Genomic DNA, 20,449 nt, shown 5'->3' with positions numbered 1-20,449 from the left:
CCCCATTATAAGAGCAAGAAATTACCTTGACATTAATTTGTGGGCAATATTATCTGGAAGTATCCAGTATTACAACTGTTATGATGTGGGAACTTGCATTGTTCGGGCATATATAATGGTGGGTAACATGCTTACTCTTAATACGTTAATTACGACTACTTTGTACCTTTACCTATGTGTACACTAAATACCCGTATATGGTATTGTGAATGCATTGTATAATATTGGTTAATACATCAGAATGTTTTTTATTATTTATATTACTTATTTTCCTATACATAAGGAAAATGGCAAGATCTCCTAGACAAGAGCGCTGCTCTTAATTGAAGCAACTTAATTCTTTATTCTAATTAATTATCAATTAATTAGAATAAATTATTTCCAAAGAAGAAATACAATGCAGGATATATGGATTGAAATAATTATGTCATTTCAAGTTTTATAAAGAATACGATAATAAAATATAATACGATATTTAATAATAAATTGCGTATGTTTTCGTCAATGCTTAAACACAATTTAGAATAAGGAATACAGGAAACCATAACGCACATTAACTAAAAGGTAATTGACGATCATTGGACAAATAAAAAAGTGTGAATTTGTAGCTTTGTCCCAGACGTCATACATACCAAGTAAGTACTGTATACCTGTAAAATGGAATAGAATAATACTCGGGCGTGGGAGCCTGCCGCAGGTGTAGCGAGTGTGTTTCCTACTCACTCAGCAGATGCACTTGCCATAGATCACTGTTGTGTAAGAACTGATACTTAGCTATGGAACTTTAAGATAGTCTCTCTGTAAAACTTGGTCTAGGCCCAATGTATTACTTAATTAGTTATTCTTATATATATATATATATATATATATATATATACTTTATATCCTAATTACTCTTAAACGGCTGAGCCCTTTGGATGAGAAATGGTGTGTATAGTATATATGATTTCTGGATGGTTTGAAAACACAATGTTTATTGCTTTTACTTAATTACATACTTAGCACTTACCGGCAGGGTAAGAGTTCAAATTTAAAATTCAATTCAAAATTGTTAAATTTAATGTCTAATATTCATTTATGTCTACACGCATATTGCTCGAACATATCTATTTGCTTTTTGATATATGATTATGTTTTGTACGTATTATTGGTCCAGGTACTTTATACAATGTAAGATATATGTTATCTAAATATAAGAAGAACATAAAATCAATTCTGTATAATATATTCGTAAATGTTTTCTATACAAATAATTGTAAATTGCAATAAAACCTTTTACTAACTTACACCTGTTCGATCTGGTTATTTCAATAAACGTATTTTTTTCAATGTAGAAAATTTGATACACAAGGTGCAAAACATAAAGAAACTGAACACCTTATTAGCATCTTATGCCTGCAGCAATCCTTTCGTTCAAAACAAAGAAAAATCAATATGTGATAATAAGGCTCAAAATTACGGCCTTAGAAATTCATTCTTGACCTACCATCAGCTGCCTTTTTTATCCATATGTTACAAAAATATGGGTCAATTATTATAATATTGCTTCTGAATTATATGATTTAACATTAGAGACTTAGAAGCTATTCTTGTGTCACTTTATTTTTTAACGTCTCTTATGCTTTGCTCCAGAATGGACAGTTGTAATGAATCTTTTAGAACAAGGGAACGGATTGGTTATTATTTTGTTTTTAAATGGGACACCTGCAGGTGTCTACAATCGGTCATTTGTTAGAAGCAATCTAGATGCATCACATTGAGTTATTATTTCAAAATTAAAAATGAAAGTATTTATAAAATAATGGTTTTAGTTTTACGTCTTCTAATTTATTGTATTTAAAGATTTTCGGTCTCTGAGTAACGGAAGGATATAGATGTTTTTCTGGGAATTGGATTAAGATGTAAGTTTAATTCATTAGTAAGTTATAAAAATAATATAGCTATAATTGATTGATGTTAAGAAATACTGAATAATGTATTCTGGATACCAAAGGTAGTACGTATTGCCTACATTTAATATTCTATAGGATAATTCTGTATGAATTTAATCTGCTATAATAGGAAAGAAATACTTGATTTATATAGCTTTATTACATTACATTACACGTGTAGGTAAAATCCTATTACGTGCGGTCTTTGAAACAATATCCTAAGGGGTTTTGTTCTAATATTTGTGAAACTAGATCAATGAGATTCTGCGGTTTAGTGTTTAGTTCTTATACTCTAACTGCTGCCTTTACCACGAAGAGGTAGAAAGGTACTCTTTATTGTTATTTACAAATTTTAACAATCTATATAAATATAATCCCGAGCAAATAACAAGATGCAATCTGCGTCGTAATGTTGCCAATAAACTCAGATATGACAAAGATAACATAATACCTAAATTTTAATATGTAACATATTTTATAAGAAATGCCATACAATTTAATGTATAAATTGGCTTGGCTGACTTTATTTCAGTCGAACACGATTTTATTTGCTTCTTTTAAAGTGCTATTGATATATATTTTGTATAAAGAGTTCTTTTGTACTTGTATGGAACGAAACGATTTCGATATTCTGTCTAGTAGTATTTTATTACAGATAATTTAATTTAATTAATAACAAGTCTGATGGCGTATGAAGTGTATGATATAAATACATATAGTATGAAATGAACGAGATCCGGCAGTCATTGATTGATTTATCGCTGATTGATACATTATTAATTGTATTGGTATCGAGTACAATAATTTAAGCGCCATTACAATTATGTATTTATGCATTTGTTAGTATTATGTATTCCTATACTATACTTAGAATTATAAACTTTCTTTGTAATACTCCATTAATTAATTTATATCTATATAAATAAAGAAAACTTTATAAATTCAATCGAGTATTAACATTTTATAATTGTTGTTTACTATATAACTAAAATTGCATACGTAAAATATTCTCACGAACATTACTCGCTTTCACTATTTTTTCCATTGGTAACGTATATTCTATTAAGGTTTTTTTGCTCCAAAAAATAGTGAAGAACTTATAAAAAATACCTTTCGATTTCCGTCCAGGCGCCATCTGCCTTTATTCCTGTCATGTGTTTGTTTAGATTCATGGTTTTTTCTATATTCTCCGAGATTTCACCGGAAGTCCCTCGGGTCTATCAATTGATGTGGTTTAACATTTAATTTTGAGTGTTATAATAGGTCCAGCGAATGTTTTATTAATCATCATCTCATAAATCAATAACTTTGATCATAAATTCTACAAATGTTTTATCAATTTAAAAATATAATGAAAATTAAATTGCGTTGCGGTACATACAGATTCCTCATAAGTATAATGTAACTAGGTAATGAGTTCATAGAGGTTTTCTACATTGTAACATTACAGAATATAATATTCAGGATTGTGAGTTGTATACATGATTTATCAGTAAGTACTAAATAATGCTTGGAATTCCTACATAAAATTTTATGTTACATATATCAGTGGTTCTATAACATGATATATTATAGAAGTAAGATACAAAAATTGAAGTTTAGAGAATTCATATGATCTCTGTACCTATCAGAAGATAATTTTAGAGAAAAATTAAAACCTGAGATTGTTTTTAAATGTTATTATAGTGATGAACTGAAGAAGTTGGTTAATTATTTAGCGAATAGTTTATTTGTAGGTGATTAATAAGTGTAATATCTATATACTACCTACATACTATTACTATTATCATTTATTACATATTATCTTTTATCTGCTACAACTATATCTATTACTTTTAACCCTATTTAGAGAACCGTTTGTAACAGTTTAAGAAAGTTTTATTATAGGTACTTTCAAGATAAACTAACTCATTCTTTTGCGTAAACAGGTAAATATTATATCTATAACAAAAGACGAAAAGATCAAAGGAGCGGTCTCTTTTGACTTTTTCAACACATTACATAATGAGTTTTCAGTTAGGAATTTATACCATAAACGGTGCATTTGTATAATTATTATTAATATACACTTTTGGTATTCAGTAAGTATGTTTCAATAATTTTGAATTAGTGATATGGCATTATCTGTATAAGAGAATATTCTATAGAAAATTAGATTTAAAATAGTCCTAGTTAAGTAATAGTAGTAGTATTAAGTTTCTAGCTAATATTACCAACAAACAGTTTGTACTTACCCCTTTTTAGGCGTATGGGAAACTGTTTGGCAGAAAGCTAATATAATGTAGCGCATTATTGCGCGCAACATTTTGATATAAAAAATATTATGTTAGTAAACAATATATAAACCATATTAGTGAATATTAACATATGTAGCTTAATATAACCTAAATATGGTTCTATCTAAAAATGTAAACCTGGCCTTGCGACTAACACTAAAATAATAATATAACTAAAAACTTCATTGCAAATGAAATCAAAATCTAAATTCTTTAATTACAATTTAAATGTTACTATTACGTAGGTATATGTGTAAATTACCTTATACTAGTCATTGTAAGTCTACAAGGTGTTTTAGCAACAATCCGAAAAGCAGGGGTAGCAGATTTCACGGGACTTGAAAATTTGCAAATATCTCACAGATATCGTATTCACCGGAAACAATACAACCCTTAAACGTAAAAACTACAACTTAGAGTAATAGTGTTTCCGAAAAATAAAAATATATGGGCTTCCTGTACTATTGATCATTTTGATCGGTGTATATTCACCATGTTTTTCGTGGGTATTAATAGGATATAAGAACTAATATAACAGTAAAGACTTATGTAATTATTTATGAAATACGATATATTCGATAAATTTATATAAATGTCATAATTATTCTTGTGTTTTGTTATATTCGTTTACTTTCGCTAGAACGAGGAATTTTAATATTTAAAAAAATATTTTATTGGACGATATGATATAGACACCTCTCTTTATATATATATATCTATTTAGTAAAAATGTAAACAAAATTATAAACTGAGAAAGTGTAAATTGTTACGTTACTATTAGTTATTTTTAGTGTTAATGTTTAGTAGAAATAGCTACTTAGTAATTATAGTTACTTTCTACTATATAGACAGAAAATAATTTAAAATTAATATACTTTGTACAGATATATTATACAAAACGTTTACTACAGACGTGACTCAATTTGTACATATAAAAAAAGAATACTAAAATGAAAAAAACTGCAAACAATGTCTAGAACGAATGGAAATTTGATTGTATTATCTGAATTTTTGCTCTTCTAATAGCAATAAAACGCAAAAAGTTAAATGGTGCTTATAAACGCATTATACTAATTCAATTTTGATTACATATTCAATATATTTTTTGTATTATTATTTTTTAATATCTATCGCCATAAACATTATGTGATTAAAAGTCAAAAGTCAGTTAATCAATGTTATTAAAAGTACCCGAATTATTTTTGATGATAATATTAAAAAATTAATCTCTGTTATAACCCATAAAAGACTATTACATGACTTACTCGTAGATCTTTTTTATATTTCATTGTACCTATTAGTAGAATTATCAGAGACAACAATTTCCAATATTAGTGCATATATAACCCAAACTATACGAAGTAGTTGATAACGAATTAATGAGTTTATAAATATTATTTATTCTTTGTTTTACTTATTTTTGTACTATTATTTTGACTTTTTAATAAATCATCACTATAAAAATTACAAAAACGTACGTTTTAAATATATTGTATTATAACTAACATAAATCATGGTAGTACTACAAGAAAGGACTTAGAAAAAAAGGTTGGTCGTGACTAGGAACGCATCTGGCGAAGTTCCCACGATGAACGAAAGGATTGCCAGGGTGTTCGTGTATTGAGCCTTTATCTCGATCCATCGGATGTTTTTCCATTTTTACTACTATAATTTGATAATTGGATATCCAGGGGTATTTTATTTAACTAGATATTATGCTTCATTATGCACACTTTATTAATAGTAAGAACTAAGATATGAATAATATAGGTAAAAAACGTAATTAGCACATTCCATATGTATTAAGAAGTAAATAATAGTGATTACAAAGAGAAAAAAAAACAATTACTTATATATTTATATTATTTTCATCGTTTTGCCTTTAGGTCATTATTTTTGTTGACGCAGTATTTTAGATCTTTATGTATTATTAAACTGCAAATAAGCAACATTTAGTATATGTATATATTTTATATACTACTGTTCGCTGTTAGCTGTTCCCGCAACTTCGTCCGCGCAAAATTTAACTTTATTTTCTAACATAAAAGTAGCATATGTTACTCCTTCGCAGGCATTTTTGGTAGGTAGCTGATGTAATAAAATCAGCTACCTGCCAAAAAAGTCTCATAAAAATCGGTCCAGCCATTTCAAAGATTAGCCAGAACGAAACGAAAAATGCATATAGTAAAAAACTGTTATTTCAATATTACAAACAGACACTCCAATTTTATTTAGGTATATGTGTAGATTATGTAAGTTTATATGTTTTACATATACTGTATCTACAGTATAACTTAATTAAATTACTCTTTATATTAACAAACTTTACAGTTTAATACTATAATAGTAAGTAAATTCCATAATAATATAAAAAAAGACAGGGCACAATATGATGATGGAGGTTGATTATGATCGTAGATTTTAAACGGTAAATGTTATCGTGGTGAATTATGTTACCTTGCGTAGAGCGTCGTCGTTGATATCTTTTCTAGAGACTGTACGGGCAGAGATCCTATTATATATATATCAATAATAAAAAGCTAAAGTTTGTTTGTTTGGTTGGTTGTAAACGCTCACCTCGGAAAAGTTCATATTTCTAAATTATTTTTTTTCTAGTGTTGGATAGTTTATTTATCGAGGAAGGCTATAGGCTATGTAGCATCATTTTATGATGAATAGGAGAGGAGCATTAATGAAAAACCTAGATGAAGTTTAGCGAATCAACTAGCATTGTATAAGTTAATACCATTTTCACTATTGGAAATACAATTACTCTATACTGAATAATTATTATTGTTATTTTGTTTTGCTTAATAATTGTGTAGTATTTGTAGACAATAAATATAATTTGCTTACTTAATTTATATGAAAACTACATTTAAGAATTATACATATATGAAAACTACATATTAGAATTTAAGAATGTACGAATTAAACTGAAATGAGTGATGAATAATAATCATTACAATAGTTTTTTGTAGGAATAGAGAAAGTTTTTTAGTTTCAACAAATTAAAAATGTAATAAAGGTATAAATCCAAAATATTTAGTTTATTATGTATTATGTCAGTAGAGTATATCTAATTCACAATGCTCCCAGTTCCCTAAAATTATGCATCTGCTTTTTAAATACCGGATGGCACGAAACATAAAATTTGCCTTTATTACGCTTAACCACCATCTTGAAACTGACCGACGTTTAGTTAAGTGAGTAGCACAATGCCAAGTTAATGTATTGTGTGAATATTGGGTATAGATTGTAGGTAACATGCTTACCAAATGTTGTAACTGCATACAAATTTCCTAGTTTTTCATAAAGATAACCTATTTAAATCTTGATAATATTAACACAAGATCAAAACTAGAAACGTCGTTTGAGTGCAAAAATAATTAATAAAAAACATTATTCAATTTTTATTATAATTTAAATTTTATGTTAGAATGCCATACATATCATATAAGTTATATGATCGTTTATTTTTAAATAATACTGTCGCATAGAAATATGACATCTAACAGGATTATACACCGTGTGTAGTTCGTCTCGTTCTATATCCCCATACATTAAATTTGATGCCATTTTATTCCTTTGTCGTATTATACTCGCTGAATACAGCAAAATTAATAGGTATTACAGAGATGCTAAGCAGATGATCTGACATAAAGACTTCCTCTGGTAAATTAGCAACCCTTCTTATTGTGCAAAAGTCACATGACTTGCATTTCACGACCGCAACAAAATTGCACAGATTGCAAATTGTATGTATCCTTTACAATTGCGGTCACCAGATGATCTACATAAGGCAAAGCTGCATTCACAGATCAATGCTCAAAATTTTTGTTAACGTTTATTTATTTATTGTTCGAACACATTGCGTATGTATGTTCAGAAACGGCCACTCAAGGTGTTAGAATATTATTGTAATCGATCATCTTTACGTATACTTATGTTATTATTCTAAGTAGGATGAATTTATTTGCACGTGTATGTGGGTCCAGATGCGTTGTAAATATAGAAAGAAAAGAACTATTGGAATGGAGGGTCTTTATAGGTATTATTAGAAGACAAGACCCACCTACAATTGCTAATGATAATACATATACTTTACTTGTACGTAACAAGTAAAGTATATAATAAAAATTTTAAGTAGCACCCCACATAAATATGAAACTAAGACTAAAATATAAATACTTATTATGTGTTCAAGGCTACAAATTATGTCGACATAAAGTGTATGCTCTCGGTCATGTCAGCTTTCAAACTAAAAAACCGCATTATAATCGGTCCATTCGTTTAGAAGTTTGTTTTGAAAATATACCTTATAGTACTGATTAATTAAGTCCAAATAAGATTAAATAAATAATAATTTATACAAATACCTATTGTGTACCTATTAATTTGTATACTCATAAAATATTTATTATATTGTGGTAAGTAAATGTGCTTAAGGAAATTGACTATAAGACTGGTATATTAACAAAGATAAGATTTTAATTTGATGATTTTGATTTTTAAATTTATAGTAAATATGCATTTGTCAAGTAACCAGCCTTCTTTTATATTATCCTTATATGAACTATTAATACTGGCTATACGTTTAAATAAATACTCGATATACTATACGATTGATATTGAACATGTCACATTATAAGATATTCATTTCAAAACATGGACTATGAAGATCGATCAAGGTACTTATGTTAAGTTGAAAGACCGATTAAATTGTTTGTACGGCCTTAATTACGAGGCAAATAGTCACGGCGGGGAGTATATTGCGATACCTATGTTTGATGAGTTTTCACCACGTAGATTCTAAGTTAGAGCAGTTTTTTATTGAAACAACAGCGTTATATAATAATAACCAATATTAATAAGATATGGTAAAAGTTTAATATCAAACTAATATTATATTTATGTGTTGCATGTATACACATACATCAGTAATAGGATACATACATAGAAGATATTATTATAATAACAAAGATTAAAAATAATTTTGTATAAATTTAAATTACAGGTTAGACACAGTACAGCACCAACTTTGAAACGAAGATTTTTTTAGTGTTATTAGAAATTTTAATTATAATTCATTTACAAAAGTCATTACACAAATACATGTTAATTTGTTTCAAGTAACAATAAAATATAGGTATTCAGTTCTTCAAACATTACTGATGTATATAATTTGATGAAACTTTACAGTAATATAGCATTACTGTAACGATTCAACAAAACCCGTTCAGTAGTTTTTGCGTGACAATGACAAACTATCGTCTTTGTAATATTAATAAGACTAATAATGTTTATTGTACTGTACAAAATGCAGTTCTATTCTTTTAATCTCTGTGACGTCCACGTCTGTGGTCTCAAAGATGTTTGTCCGCGGTAGCTAGTGCACAACTAAATTACATGTGGGTTCCTTTAACTGGTCATGCTTGTATGTAGTTATTACAATTAACGGTCAAATGTTGCAATTATAATTATCTTCTATTTACGAGTATATGACGTATCGCGTCTTGGTGATATTAAAATAAAAATGAAAAGAAGACATGGCATTTTGTGCAAGGTATATATGAAAAAGAGACAGATGAACGATAAATAATAATACCTATTTCAAAACAATTCAAACAGCGGCGTCTAGTCACAAGTTAAGCAAAGCTGTGTTATGATTACTAGACAACTGATTTTAATACATATGTACTTTTTCTGTTGTTGTAAATACATACTTAATTTATATAGAAAACACCTAGATCTATGCGAACAATCATATTCCCGAATTCATATGTATGTACCGTGCGACGAATGTAACCTGCGACCATCGGACGCAAAGCGGTCTGTTAAACCACTAGACTACCGAGGTCGTCAATAGTATATTATATATACTCGTAAATACTAATTACTTTAATCATGCCACTACTTCATTTTTCATCAACGATTTTTATACATAGAGGTAATTAATTGTATGTGCTAATGCAAACATCAGATTAAATCATACATTCTTAAATCTGAAACAAATACTTCAGTGATTTATTACCACCATAATAAGAGATTTAGTTTAAATATAGACATTAAATAGAATTTATAACCTGAAAACGAAAGGCCGTTCCACAACTCAATTTAACAGGTGATATCTTAAAATAACAAGTCATAAATTAAACTTTGCTGTTTGTGTGTGAGTAACGATCGCCTGCATAATTTGAGAACCATTCGCCAACGAGTTATTCTGATGTTATTTTTTGTTGCTGTTCCATTTCCGCGAGCTCATTCTGTCCTTCGCTGGCTAACAAGTGTTTCTAGTATCGCTGGACTTAACATGGATCTTTACCTTTTCACTTCAGGTTTGATACATGTGATTAATAAATATATGTCGCAAATTAGGTTCGGTTTAACAAGTACTGAAACGACAAGTATTTTTGCTGCTGTGTTTTAATTGAAATCTAAGATATGTGAGTGAAATTACAGGGTACGCAGGTAAGACATCATAGTCCTCCGAAGTGTTACCACGTGATGTATACATGATGCTGGTTATGGTGCTATCCATGTATATAAGTGCATTGTTGGTCTAGCGGTTTAACATATTGCTTTACTTCAGACGGTCGCGGGTTCGATAGTTCCTTCGGTACAAACATTTATATTTATGAGCATAATTGTTTGTACAAGTCTGGATGTTTTCTATGTATATTATGTATATATTTATATCAGTTATCTAGTATGCATAACACAAATTCCGCTTAACTTGGGAGTAGATGGCGCTGTTAAATTATCCAGGGTTATTATTTATTTCCAGTTATTTTATTTTGTCCATGAAATATAATTTATAATTAAATATTACATAAATTTAATCATCATGTGATATACATATTATTACATTATATTACCTACATTAACCATGTTTTAATATTAGTAATTAATCCATATTAATCTAACGTCACTATTGCGGGTGAATGGCCTCTCTTGTCCTCTCGGAAAGCTGTAAGTCTTAGAAGGTCTCACACTGAAACCTTTTGATTTACTTTGTAACTTTAGTGCAATTTGTGCGTCAAGTTTCAGAGGTCAAATTACCCATTCTGAAATGGAGGCTTTAGATAGTAAAACCAAGACACTATTCTACAATGGATATTTAGAAAGAAATAAACATGCGTTTCTAATCTTTTGAATGAATAGCTATTTTAGGCTTTAAATATTTTCTCTGCGAAATAAATAATCTTTGTGCATATAAATTTAAAAAAAAAAAATACTTAGATAGAATGTTTATGTTTGCTTAACTAGACAAAATAAACTGTCGAGTATCACGAGATTTTAAGATAATATCTAAATAGTTTATATACAGCAGTAAGCATACTTTATATACAGAAAAATAATTATCAAAAATATGCCACACCTACCTAGGCTATAGTGAAGCATAGCAGTAGTTAGTATGGTAATATTAATCACCTAATACAAACATTGGATAATTTTATTATCTCATGACACAATTTAAAGCTTTTAGCTGTCTTGTAAAGTATTTATTAAAAAAAGGGGACTTTTTTTAATAAATACTTCTTTCAAATTGATGTAGTTTAATCTAGGATAGGTTATACATTATACTATACATAACTAGTATATGTTGTATATATGTACATGTTACCTGTCTGTGGAAAAGGCACAAAGGCATACACAATTGTCAGATATCACTGTAAAATAAAATTTAACAGTTTATGAGATAAATACAGAATATTCTTCATGATCTTTAATGTCAATATATAATGTGATCTGTACAGTCCCTTTGAAAACTGAAATTTGTATAGTCGTCTGCGAGTGTAACTTTGTTCCGATTTATTCTGGCGTTAACAGCGTGCTTAGCAATATATGTTCTGGTGTAAAAGATAGGAAGATATATTATTCAACAGCCTAAGTATGTATTATAACACTTCGCTCCTCAGGAAGGGCAACGCATATATAATACAATGACGACACAATGTACTAATTATTGTATTTTATATAGATGACGCCTATCTCTGATCATCAGATGAAACACTGCAATTACGTGAAGAAATCTAACAATCTGCTTTCAATGTTAGAAGTGGTTATAAAGAAAGTTCTCAATGCTGTTATATATTTGTAATATAGAAGATGTGGACAAAAAAAGTACACATTTATAATTTACATAACGAGTACCTACCACCATATCCGTATTACGTAGTATGATGAAATAGGAAACTAGAATAGACGACCTGTTCTGGGCTCGACGTTGATTGCTGATTGCTGACATACTGCATTATTGACCCTCTCTGTCATACTCAATGGTACCTTCATTCTCATATATGGAAATTTCTTATTTCTTACACAAATATTTGATATGGATTGTATTATACATTAAAATTTTATTAGTTTTCATATTTTATATTTTTAAAATTTTCAACGATATATTAGCTGCCTTCTGAAAAAGAAATCATTGATAAATAAATTACATACTCTACATTCTTTAAACTTAGTTTTTAGTCTTGTAAACTTCCTCTTAGTTCCAAATTTTATTTCAAAAACAATTTATTGGTGTTTTATTTTGCTCAGTGGTCAATGAGCAAGCCTCCGCAGGGCCGACATCGACTGACCTACATATCATCGGAGTATTGACCTTAGCGCTGTATAAAATTAACCAGTCATGAATTTGTATCGCGTGGTTATAGTGATGCCCCTTCACGTAGGTAGTAATTTTTGTGCCAAGTAAATTATAATATTTTTCCATATAAATAATAAGATTCGTAACCTATATAACTTTAGATCTGCGGATAGAATTGGAGACAATACAGGATAATAAGCATATATTTTTAATATATTATATTACTAGATCTAGAATGGTAGGCTCAATGTCCTGAAAATTATGTTATAGAAATTTTAAATTAGAAAATTCTGTCTAATATTTTCTAAATAACGGGTTACGCATTACTTCTAAATATACGAGTGGGCGTTTTACTTTGAGAAATCCCAAAAAGAATCGTGCGTAAATATAATGATGGAAAAGCATGACGTGGTTTAAGCTTCTCAGCTATAAATTTTAATAACCAGAGCTAATGTCCATTCTATTTGTTCTTAGGGTAGTTATACTGATAATAATGATCTATTAATACATTCGCAATGCTCACGTTGTTTCATAAGTACATTTACTGTTGGCTAACCACCTGGTCGACAATGTTTGCTTCAATGATTTGTCATAATATACTCTATTTTGTAGGTTGTGTAAATGGTGTAGGTATCTATTTAGATACAAGTACCCACGTCATTCATTTACATATTATATTATTATTTACCATTTACACGACCTACAAATTGTATGTGGTACATTACTGTAATATAATTTATATATAAGAGAGATATATACGTATTCTTTTTTAAAGTTTCAATTGTTTGCAATATAAAGTAATTATTAAGTGGCGACTCTAGCATAGGTACAGGCATCAGATTAAAAAATTAGTTATACCCAAAAATATAGAAGTAAAAAATAATATTTTGTTATATGGATAAGACAAAAGCAATAACATTAGTAACTTATTAATATGAGATGAGAAAAAATATACCTAATATCTACCACTACTATAGTTACATGCGTATTTTTAATTTCACAGTTGACTTCTGGCTACATTACTATAAAACATAACACTATCCACTCAATACAATTATTTGCGTAATTCATTTGAATGGCGTTTGTCAATAATACCAGACTTTACGCCAACAATGGACGTACACAGGAGTAAAGAAGTTGACGCAACGTACTTGCCAGAAGTCCTTAGCATTAGGTATTTCTATGCAAACATAATAACACGCCCACCAGTAATAATGAAGACTTAACAAATGTATCTCATCATGACGCACTGCTTGCAGTACCTATGGATGTTGAGAGCAGTTCAAACAACTTAATAGAGGAGCGTCACGTTTTGGGTTGTTGCTCCACGAATTTAGCACATTTCTGTCGGTCGTGACAACAGGTCGTAGACTTTTGTCACTTTGCTTTCTCATTAGAGCGTTACATTTTCAATGGTCGCTATTCACTAGGCTCTTCCATTTATGTACATTAATAAAAGTATTTGTTTAATTTAATGTTCTAACCTTGTCGGCTTAAATTGATGTCCATTAGAGTTTCAGTCGATATATTGAATACGCGCTAACATGCATAAATAATGTTCGCCAGGAATCATCTCATCTAGGTACAAATAGAAATTACATGTTGTACATATATAGGTAGAAGTATTTTTTATCAATATAAAAGTCTGTATCCACCTACATATGCTAACGTATATTTTGACTGGGCCAGCAGATAATGAGAGGATGAGAATGAAGTCAGGTCAGTCTAGTGGTCTTAGCCATGATGTTTTCCACTTAACTTGATAGGGTACTTACATTTCTGGCATGGAGCCTCTAGCTCCTTTAATTAATAATTCCGGGATCCTCCTATAACAGGCATTTACCATCTGGTGCATGGATTGTCAGCTTGATGGTATCGATTACAATACGAGTAGGTTTATTTGTCAGTAATCAGTATCTAAGTAAAATATGGAATCAAATCCCTATTTTGAATTAAAATATTCTCCATTTATGTACTCTAGCCTAATTACTACATTAAGGGTGACGTAAAATAGAGCAAAATATTTCTGGTTACATTTCAGTTACTATAATAGAGACGTAATTTGTAGTTAAATAATGGTATTCTTTCTTTAGTTGAATTATCTAACAGGAGATTCGATACTAGACCTGGATTTTAATATTGAATTATTTCAGTACATTAAAATAATAGCTGTTTCAATTTATTTAAATGGAAAATAATGGCATGTCTGTAGAATTGGCTGATTTCTATGTATTGCATTAAATATATCAGAAAATACATTGTGATTCTAGAAGATCATATTATGGCTTTTTACTCGGTAATGTAATATACTAAAATAAATAAATGTATTGTCCAAGTTGGGTCTGAATATTACATTACATTATAAGTGTGTTATCTTTTTATTAAATAAGGATTTTAAAATCAAAGTATGACCTTCAGATACCATGAAAATAATTTTGTTATAAGAATATCTAAATGGGCCCATGAGGTTGTATATACGTAGAAGGTATAATCTTGAGAAGTATTGGCTCTAATTTAAAGATTCTTTTAGCTTAGAGGTGTGCACCTTTTCATTATTATCCTGTAATAAAAATACTTTAGATAAATTGTTATTTGTACTTACGCTACAAGATAACCATGACGCTGCAGTTTGAGTTTGGTTAGAACAGTATTTTGATTTTATGAAGTAGTATATGTCACATGCTGACATCGTGACATACAAGGTTAAATCTGTAAATACGCCAAAAGGTGTCCGTGCAGAAGAGACTATGGACTGTCAACATTGTGCTCAGTATACCTAAATCTTTATTGATACCCAACGAACTAACTAGTTTTTTTAAAATGTGAGTAGATTATTACTTAAAAACATTCATAATTAACCATTAAATATGGATCAATATTATTTATATATTTATACCAAATAACTAACTGTATCCGCTATTCCCATGCAACGGGGATATTCTTCAATCAGGACAAAATTACCTGTTTTTCATCATCCTAAACCTGCATTGAAACTTGAGTGAGCTTTTATATTTTAACTGACTCTCAAAATCTATCTTATATAGATTAATTCAATGAAATTACATAGAACATATATTAAATAAAGAAATTAAAAGGGTTTGATATTAGGATATATATATATATATATACATATATATGACATCACCGTTTTTTATTGAGTTACTGTCTTGTATAAATATTACTTATATGACCGTTAGCATATAATACACGGTAAGAATATTTGTTTCGGATTATTCTAAGTTAACATATTAATATATCATAAAAATGTGAAAAACTACTATCTACCTTCTTTTTCCTTTATCTAACGCATCAAAGAATTTTGATATTAATTTTACAGTCATGATCATACATATCTTTTTAAAGGTTATGTATGAAACCTTTAAAAATGTATGTATGTATATACCTTTAAAATATGACAAACATGATATCATTTGTCATTATACTATAAGTGCTAAAGTGTGTATATCTGTCTGACAGTTACCTCTTTATGACTAAACGACTGAATGGATATGAATTAAATTTGACGTTAAGATAGATTACTCCTATTACAGAATCTCTTCACAAAAGTACCTAATGTATATTATACCATATGTGCAAACTCGGAACGAACTGGTGCTGGAAGTAATTTTTAAATGAGAAAAAACGCATTAAGTCTATACTTAATCGAACCAATAAGGCTTTACGTCTATTACAGAATCGTTGCTTTTTGTGTTGACTGTACTTAGATGAACAATGTTGCATTGGCACGGGACAGGATGCTAACCGGTCTCTTTGCAGCCTGTCTAAGTAAAAACAGCATCCTATCTACAGGACCGGTGTTTGTTAAGAAGCAGGTATGTAGTAATACGTAGTCGCAGTCATGTTGCTATCTAGTGCTAAAGTTGCACACAATATCTGCCTCGAAGAGATCTGAAGAATTTACTTATCATACTAGAGCCCGCCCTAGCATCATCATATTATTGTGTAAATCTCTAAAGTATTTGTAAATAAAATATAGCACGTCATATTGTTTGTTTAAAATATAGGTATCTATTAGTGAAAGATTTCTTCAAGTTAGGTATTATATTTTAGTTTAGGTACATAATAATACCAATTTTTCCCCTTTTTTATTAGTTTGTCTAAAACTATAATAACTTAATATTAATTATGCGTTAATTTAATAATTATTTTATTGCCAAGTTGCCTGCTAGCTAACATTTCATTCCGCAATTTGATACTTACAGTATACTGATTGAAATTCATAAGGTTACGTTGTCGGCTATTATGAGGGCGACATGCGAATGATATCTTTTGTTTCACAAAGGTTGATGAGGTACGGAACAGAGAGTAAAACAGTTGCAGTTATTGCTAATTTCATCGAGGACTTAAATACATATTTTTCAATAATGTGAAGATATCATAGTCATAAATTTGCGTAAGTAGTAGATAACTGTTAAGTAATGCTACATGGACTCCACTCAAAAACAACGGCATACAGATCAAGAAATCCATTAAAAACTTTTTTCTCTTAAATTAATTAGATGACTTCAATGTTTTCTGAATATCCATATTACTTTTATCCTCTTATCTGTCTGTATATACCTTAAGCATACCTAGTTTTAATGCTACCGAACGACTTCATGTCTGTGGACCAGTTTGATTGTAAGCGGACTGGTTTTTGCAGCGAGTTAAGAACAACCCAGATTTTGATAACTTAAGCACAAAATCTGACTTTATTTCTTTGCCTTGTAAAGCGTAGGTTACCTGTCATTAACACACGATGTTATTTTCTTTAGTAAACTGTTATGATTTCCTTTCTTCGAGATCATAATAATTAAAAAAAATGTTAGTGGTGAACAAATCTTATCACTTAGGGGTATGAAAAATAGACAGTAGCCGATCTCAGACCTACTGAATATGCATGTAAATTTCATAAAAATTGATCAAGTCGTTTTGGAGATGTATCGTAACTAACATTGTGTCACGAGAATTTTATATATAAGATTAATAGTTACTATACTACGCACATATATATATGAGTACATGTAATGAGTTGCTCAAAACACAAGGGATTATTAATTGTTTATTGCTAGAGAATACTAGATGAAATATCAGCGAAACATAGTTAATTGTTTTATTACTCGCTACATAAACCAAATTTTTGGTTTATTTAATGATGTTATGAATCTTTTTAATTATAATTCCGCAAGCAACTTAATATTGTAACATTATTTATAAACTAATATAGAAAATAATAAAATATAACGAATAACATTTTTTCAAAATGTTAAGTGATAAAAATATACTTGTTTACCCATACATAAGATGTGGTTATTTGCCTTATGCGTATAACTATAACAAAAAATACTGTATAGAGAAGTAGATGATAATTTATGTGTGAATATATTTTCTGGTCTACTTGAATAGAGTTCTTGTTTAAATAGATTGTGTAGTTAATGTAATGTAATGTATCTATTAAAAGTAATAAAACTGTATAAAACATTATATCCAACGACTTATTTGTAACAAAACTGAAGAGAATAAGAGTCGACGTCGATGGCACAAAATGATAAAATCACATATTATTGCGCGGCATTACACAAGCGACCGTAATTTCGCTACGTAAATTACGGCCAAGCTCGTGCTTGCGTACAGTCGTACAAAGAATAGCTATCTTCAAACTTCAGATGGTGGTGTTGGAAAACAAAATATTTATATACATATTGTTTCATAAACACACTTAAAATGACAAAAATATGTTAACTTCTACATTTAAAAATATTTGATTGTTTGTTACCTCATTATATTATATACAAACATATAACATAATTACAAAAAAATATATACCTAATGTTTATTCAGAATCAGTAAATTGAATTATGAAACATAGCTTGGCTCTGCTATTGTATGAAGTTGCATAGAATTGATTAAATAAGAAGGTATTTATAAGGTATTTATTAATTAAGTAGTGAAGTTACATAGGTTTTTGTGCGGGAAAAGTCGCAGGATTATTTATGATTTAAATCTTAAATTATCTTGTGACCAAATTTAATAGAACTCTTTAATTATTTTCTATATAATTACGCTTGGTTGCTTGTGATTCTAGAATTTGAATGAAAACAAAAATGATACCTAGTTATTTTTATACAAAGGATTCAATTTACCATGTTATTTATCGCGGCAGATGTTTGACTTCAACGGTTTCGAAAATCATTTTTAGGGTACACGCGGTGCCTACGCCACTGAAGCTCATCTAGCATCATGTGTGAGGAGCATATCTATTTTAAAACTATTCTCTAAAAGGATACGATAATGTAAGTACTATTTTTCAGGTAGTGTATATTTTTAATCTATGACCACAAGAAGGGGAATGCGGCGGGGATTGCGGCGTGCGCGGCAGTGGAGCGCACCGCTGCCGCCGCAGTCATGGTCAAGGCCTATATTAGTTCCAATGTAATGTCCGATTTATGTACACTTTTTGCATATTTTATACATATACCGTTATTGAATCTGTTTATATAATAGTCAACCATATAATTTCCATTTTAAAAAGATAAATCTCCATATGGTTGTCTGTTTTAGTTTTTTTTTTTTAATTCTATATATATTAAGATACAGTAGATTAAATAAAGAGTTTAGAGAAAACTAGTAAGATTTTTAATTCATTTACACCGATTTTATATATTCTGGATAGCAAGCAAGCTGACGGCTCTGAAGAATATTTGTAACCGACTGTCCTTTGTTGGCAAGATTTTATTAAAACATAAAATCTTCATTAATATTTCTCATTAATGTTGTCAACTGCATTTTTCAGTAATTATCTATGTTGTACTTAATTATCATAACAACTATTAAGGTTGTCATGCTGCTGAGGTGACTTGGTACAGGGTTATACTTCTTATTTCGCTCTTACAACGGTATATTTACTCTTTGTTCACCTAGTCATTTCTTACAACATCATGTAGATGAAATGTGATGACACACAGCAATTACTGCGTCATTATATAGAAAAATTATTACTGATAGGTAGGTTAATATCTAAACACTTAGAATATTACGGCATCAAAATCATTTAATGTCGCAATTTAATCAATATTCTTGATTTCAATTACTTCTAGAGTATATTTATGACAATTAACCATTTGAAAACACTCAATCCTTACGGTATTTTATAAATGGCCATTATAATTAAAATGTGTTAGCAATAATAATAGGTGTAGAATTATTAAACGGTTGCTCGTGCATAGTGCATATGATAACATAATTCACAGCAAATCGTTTTTATCGTGTTATCATTACATAGTATAAAACAAAGTCGCTGTTGCTGTCTGTCCGTCCCAATGTATGCTTAAATCTTTAAAACTACGCAACGGATTTTGATAGAGTGATTCAAGAGGATGTTTTATATGTATAATACATATACACGCGTGTGAAGCTGGGGTGGGTAGCGAGTATATTATAATTGGTATTATTCCATTTCGTTATTATTACATAAAAGAAATAGTTCTCAACATGGTCTATCACCTTCACTTGATGGGACATAACGTGCCTTAGTGTTACAGGTATCACTTGATGTTTCCTATGTATTGCCACTAAGAGAACTAAGGTGTCGTGCTCTGTAATTTTATTGTACTTATTCCTTCTACTGAGACACATCTTGCAAA

General features: G+C 29.4%; 1 long non-coding RNA gene across 2 annotated transcripts; it reads left to right on the top strand.

Moving 5' to 3' along the window:
• The first annotated feature begins 16,364 nt into the window (after positions 1-16,364).
• On the top strand, positions 16,365-19,304 carry LOC131854856 (uncharacterized). Of its 2 annotated transcripts, none has more exons than XR_009358076.1 (3): positions 16,365-16,639; positions 17,110-17,220; positions 19,118-19,304. It is a non-coding gene; the product is annotated as an uncharacterized LOC131854856 (long non-coding RNA). The 2 variants fall into 2 exon arrangements; XR_009358077.1 differs by having other exon boundaries at positions 17,030-17,220.
• Positions 19,305-20,449: the final 1,145 nt, after the last annotated feature.

This window comes from Achroia grisella, unplaced genomic scaffold (genome assembly GCF_030625045.1).
Source record: "Achroia grisella isolate CSIRO2021 unplaced genomic scaffold, CSIRO_AGI_Agris_v1 utg1245, whole genome shotgun sequence".
Classification (NCBI taxonomy): Eukaryota; Metazoa; Arthropoda; class Insecta; order Lepidoptera; family Pyralidae; genus Achroia; species Achroia grisella.
The sequence above is the reverse complement of the archived record's forward strand: the minus strand, read 5'-3'. Positions and strand labels throughout refer to the sequence as shown.